Source organism: Thalassophryne amazonica, chromosome 7, assembly GCF_902500255.1.
Source record: "Thalassophryne amazonica chromosome 7, fThaAma1.1, whole genome shotgun sequence".
In the NCBI taxonomy this organism is placed as follows: Eukaryota; Metazoa; Chordata; class Actinopteri; order Batrachoidiformes; family Batrachoididae; genus Thalassophryne; species Thalassophryne amazonica.
In genome coordinates this window covers 109560281-109566792 of record NC_047109.1, presented here as the reverse complement: position 1 = coordinate 109566792, position 6512 = coordinate 109560281, and positions in this window count along the sequence as shown.

Below are 6512 nucleotides of genomic sequence, written 5' to 3'. Positions count from 1 at the left end.
CTCGTGCCTGGCCACGCCCCCCGCCCTGCTCCCGACGATGTTCCTCTAATCGGTTATCTAATCATATAACCAGGTCGACAAGCCCGTCAAAATCCCACGGTTCTTCTTTAGTCAGCAGATGCTCCTTCAGGACCAGAGACAGTCCGTTTACGAAGGCGGCGCGGAGTGCAACAGTATTCCAGCCGGACCTCGCTGCCGCGATGCGGAAGTCGACTGCATACTCCGCTGCACTCCGACGCCCCTGTCTCATTGACAGCAGCACGTTCGAAGCGGTCTCGCCTCTACTGGGGTGATCAAAAACCTGTTTGAACTCCCTCACAAACCCAGTATATGTTGTTAGGAGCCGTGAATTTTGCTCCCAGAGTGCTGTAGCCCAGGCGCGTGCCTCTCCCCATAGCAGATTAATAACGTAAGCCACATGGCTAGCATCTGACGCGTACATGACAGGACGCTGTGAAAAGATGATTGCATTAAGAAGTCCGCGCACGTCTCGACACAGCCTCCGTACAGCTCCGGAGGGCTTGTGTAAGCTTCAGGGGATGGAGGGGGGGGGGTCGTTGAACGACCAGTGGAACGTCTGTATCAGGCATATGACCAGCAGGAGGAGGTGCTGCAGCAGCGCCCTGAGCGTGCGCTTCCACCCTGGCGGTGAGAGCCTCCATCCTCCGATTGAGAATAACATTCTGCTCGGTTACCAAGTCCAACCGAGCAGTGAAAGCGGTTAAGATGTGCTGCAGCTCACCTAACACGCCCCCTGCTGGCGCCTGTGCACCTTGCTCTTCCATTGGCTGTTCAAGCGATGGTTGGCGCCCCTCGGAATCCATGACACTGGCTGAGAAATCCTGTTGGGAAAGTGTAGTGACACGGACCCACAACAGGGGGCGTAAATGAACGGACAATGGATAATCCAAAAATAACAATTTAATGTTGTGAATTGCACAACGGAATACAGACAATTGCAGCTGAGAAGTACAGTCAATTGTACAAAAGGTGACGTGTGGGCAGGCTCGAGGATAGAAGACGTCTATCCAGAGAAGAGCCGGATCCCACACGGCTTCCACCGCCAATGGATCTGAAGAACACCGGAGCCGCCAAGTCCTGGGTCCCCAGGTGGCCACCGTCTCCAGCTGTCAGACCTGGTACTGCTAACAGAAACAGTTAATGGTGGGTGTGTGAATACACACCCAGTAATCTCTAAGTACTCAGTTCCTCCGGGAGGGAGAACCTCCACCTCCAAAATAGGAACACCCGTGCAGCTCCTGTCAGTCGCTTCTCTGGATGGAGTGAGAGGCGAAGACGTCGCAAACCCACACTATGCGCCAATCCAGCAGAAGACTGTATCCACAGGAACAACGGCTGCACACAGAACAATATTCAGTCACGGTAAGGCACAGCAGAAAAGGTTACCTGAGTGGTAGCTGATCTCTCGGCGGGGAGGTGGAGTTACAGTCCGGCTTTTTTGGTGATGTGGATGATGATAGTAGAATGAGTGACAGCTGGTGCTGTTGATGAGTGACAGCTGTCACTCTCTGTTGCTCCGACGCCCTCTCGTGCTTGAAGCCCGCACTTCAAGCAGGGTGCCCTCTGGTGGTGGTAGGCCAGCAGTACCTCCTCTTCAGCGGCCCACACAACAATTACTTTAAATGTAATCCAAAAGTAATCAAATTACAAGTAATCCAAACGTATGTACATACATACATGTAATCCACATGTATTCTTTCAAAGATCCTACCCTACCTTGCATATATATATATATATATATATATATATATATATATATATATATATATATATATATATATATATATATATATATATATATATATATATATATATATATCATATACAGTACTGTGTAAAAGTTCTAGGCAGACTTAAGCCTGAAAGCCTGATAAATCTTCATAAATAAATTAAATGTGATGGATTTCAACTTTAATGATAATTGAAATAAAAACTGGGTTCTATTTTTGCTATATAAGTCGCACTAGAGTATAAGTTGCAGGACCTCAAAATAATTTTAAGAACAACATGATGTAAAGTATGAGAAATTGTGTTTTACAATCATTTTAATCAGGGCTTGTGGATGAAGGGTTTGTGGAACAAAAATGAAAACCATAAACTTTATATTATATTTAAAATGTTTATTTAAAATAATGTAACCAGTTAATACTGTGATTTAGTTCATTCATGAAAATGTTTCTGTTTACAATGACCCGGTGAGGACATCAGACACCATTATTGCTGTACACGGTAACGCCCTGTGTCAGTTTGCAAACCGCCAATAAACTTGACAGAAGAAGAAGAAGAAGAAGACGAGGAAGAAGAAGAAGACCCGGTGAGGTTCATTTCCGCCTGTTGTTTATTTTGGTTGCTGTTAGCGGGACAAAGCACTGCACACCCAGAGCAGACAAACATCGAGGGACTTCTTTAAAAACACTGCATTTATTCAGGTCATTATTATGTTTTTTTTTTTGTCTTGGTGGATTAAATGGGATTTATTTTCTTTGTGAACAGAACACTGGAAATACATCAGTTGGGTGAACGCTGGCGGGAATATATTTCAACTTTTAACATAACTTATTAATGAGTTCTCTGGTTCAGGCTGAGAAACGCACCCGGTGCAGAAAAACACTTAGGAACCACTTTAAAAATGACCGAGTTGTGATCAAAAAGTGGCCTCTGCGTGCGGTCACTCTCACTGACTCTCACTGACATTGGAGGCTGGTCGCAGTGGGGTTGGAAAAATGATCCCTCTTGGTCTCCATCACTCCCCATCAGTCTCCCACAGCTGTGCGAGTGTATTGAAGTGTTTAAAACACTCCTACAAGTTGTGCGACCAGTTAACAGATACATGGGTCCCATAATCAGTCTTCAATCAATCAATCAATCAACTTTTTTCTTATATAGCGCCAAATCACAACAAACAGTTGCCCCAAGGCGCTCCATATTGTAAGGCAAGGCCATACAATAATTATGAAAAACCCCAACGGTCAAAACGACCCCCTATGAGCAAGCACTTGGCAACAGTGGGAAGGAAAAACTCCCTTTTAACAGGAAGAAACCTCCAGCAGAACCAGGCTCAGGGAGGGGCAGTCTTCTGCTGAGACTGGTTGGGGCTGAGGGAAAAAAACAGGAAAAAGACATGCCGTGAAGGGGGGCAGAGATCGATCACTAATGATTAAATGCAGAGTGATGCATACGGAGCAAAAAGAGAAAGAAACAGTGCATCATGGGAACCCCCCCACAATCTACGTCTAAAGCAGCATAACCAAGGGATGGTCCAGGGTCACCCGATCCAGCCCTAACTATAAGCCTTAGCGAAAAGGAAAGTTTTAAGCCTAATCTTAAAAGTAGAGAGGGTATCTGTCTCCCTGATCTGAATTGGGAGCTGGTTCCACAGGAGAGGAGCCTGAAAGCTGAAGGCTCTGCCTCCCATTCTACTCTTACAAACCCTAGGAACTACAAGTAAGCCCGCAGTCTGAGAACGAAGCGCTCTAATGGGGTAATATGGTACTACGAGGTCCCTAAGATAAGATGGGACCTGATTATTCAAAACCTTATAAGTAAGAAGAAGAATTTTAAATTCTATTCTAGAATTAACAGGAAGCCAATGAAGAGAGGCCAACACGGGTGAGATATGCTCTCTCCTGCTAGTCCCCGTCAGTACTCTAGCTGCAGCATTCTGAACCAACTGAAGGCTTTTTAGGGAACTTTTAGGACAACCTGATAATAATGAATTACAATAGTCCAGCCTAGAGGAAATAAATGCATGAATTAGTTTTTCAGCATCACTCTGAGACAAGACCTTTCTGATTTTAGAGATATTGCGTAAATGCAAAAAGGCAGTCCTACATATTTGTTTAATATGCGCTTTGAATGACATATCCTGATCAAAAATGACTCCAAGATTTCTCACAGTATTACTAGAGATCAGGGAAATGCCATCCAGAGTAACGATCTGGTTAGACACCATGCTTCTAAGATTTGTGGGGCCAAGTACAATAACTTCAGTTTTATCTGAGTTTAAAAGCAGGAAATTAGAGGTCATCCATGTCTTTATGTCTGTAAGACAATCCTGCAGTTTAGCTAATTGGTGTGTATCCTCTGGCTTCATGGATAGATAAAGCTGGGTATCATCTGCGTAACAATGAAAATTTAAGCAATACCGTCTAATAATACTGCCTAAGGGAAGCATGTATAAAGTGAATAAAATTGGTCCTAGCACAGAACCTTGTGGAACTCCATAATTAACTTTAGTCTGTGAAGAAGATTCCCCATTTACATGAACAAACTGTAATCTATTAGACAAATATGATTCAAACCACCGCAGCGCAGTGCCTTTAATACCTATGAGGTATTAAAGACGTGAGAGTCTTGATAGACTCTCACGTCTCAACTCACTCTCAACTTGATCCTGTGGGTCGTAATAGACTCTCAGTTGACACTGCATGGGGTTGTATCAATGGTCGCGGATATTGACATATTTTTCTCTCGCACAATTCAGTCACAACAAATCACAACCAAGCCCAGCCAAGACTGGTGAGAGCTGACAAAATGTAATGATCTTGTAGGTCTTGAATGAATGAATGAATGAATCCATATGTAGGGCTGAGTCTGGTGTAAACAGTCAGGCTGTGATGATGAATCTGACTGAAATGACGTAACAGGTCAGACTGCAACTTTACATTTACTCAGTGTTTGAATGGTTTTAGGAAGTGGCTATTCATACTTAGCCTATTAATTACATTCATACGTAGCGCAGCCTTGTTATGGTTATGGGTTATTGTTATGGTCTTGTGAGGACTGTAGCTTTTGCTGCTGAGCCAATCAATAGGCAGCAGGAGGCTTGCACAGGCTTCTCTGTGAGGTTGAGAGCAACACAGCACTGTGTCTTTTAAAAATACAAGAAATACAATCCTATGCTTTAAATACACAATAAGTCTATTTCAGGTGATCAGTGCAGACCCTCTTTCTCTTAAAAGGCATTAAATTAAATTACATGGAATACATTTAATGAATGAAAAAAGTACAAAAAAATGGACACGGTCAGGTGAACTATTTGTGATGAAATTAGACATTTTATTGAAACTGGCTTTCTGACGTGCATGATATTGGCCACGCCACGGATACGCCATGTATCGGCCCACCCCCTCTTCATACAGAATTTCAAGAGCCCTGGGCCTTATGAGGGGTGAATGGTGTGTGTGTGTGTGTGTGTATATATATATATATATATTATCAACCCAGTCTCACGGCAAGTCGTGATTCAGCACCACAAAATATATATTAATCTATTGGTTCGTGATATTGTGACGAAAAGTGCCTCATTTTTGTCATGGCAGCACAAAATCATTCTAATTCATTCTGTGATGGCTGCACAAAATTAAAAGTGAAGCGGGGGGGTTTGGCGGTGGTTATGGTTAGGGTGGGGGGAAGGAGTAGGGTTAGGCTTCGTCATGGGAGCACAAAAAAAAACCCAGTGAGACTGGTCTGGTATACATACATACATATGTATATATATATATATACATATGTATATATATATATATATATATATATATATATATATATATATATATATATATATATATATATATCGATAGATAGATAGATGATATGTGTGTCATTGATGTTATTGCTTGTGATTGATGTCATTGTTTGTGTTGTTTCCATCTTTATTTAAAAAATGCCTGTTAATTTTTAAGTATTTTTTCCCTCCCGTGGTATCGAAAACGGTATCGTGTATTTTCCTGGTTATCCCATCGAGTCGGCAAACCAAGCTACTCCACACAGACATAAAGAATTGTGCACTTTGGGAATGCTAAACCATATTTAAATGTAAAAGATCTTTGCACAATATCAAAGAAGCATCACTGAGTTCCGATAGGAAGTTTCACGCTCAGACGAGCTGTGCAAAGATTTAAACAGACATGCAGAAACAAACTTTATGAATTTAATGCCAAACTGTGCGCTGCCACTCACAGCTGCTCATCAGAGGGCCTGTAAGTCGGCCTGTCAGCACCAAATGAGTCTAATCAGCTGGCAGGTTAAACAACAAAAAAAAAGAACAAAATAAAAAATTACAATCAACCAGTCAGACAAATCAGATCCCATCATGTGGGTTAAGACCAGTTTTCCTTCAGGAAATCTGATTATGGTTTAGAAAGCGAGAGAAGCTGGAGGCTGCACAGGAAGATATGTATCTGTGTGTGTGTGTGTGTGTGTGTGTGCATCAGCAGTTCCCGGAGTTATTTTCTGTAATACCCGTAGTTTCATTTCAGGTTTGGTTGAGGTCCAGGTGGTTGGTTTTAATGTAGTCCAGATGGGAGACGCGCAGCAGAGAGCGGCCAGGTTTTTCCAGCGTTTTCGATCAGACCCGGGCTTTCCTAATAAAAGCAGAGGAGATTTTCACAGTTCCGCAGACAAAACCTCGCGTCGGAATTCTCTTGGGGGAATGGAGAGCAAGCAAGACCGCAATGTTATACTTTGTTTTTATTAAAGGCTGTGATTGA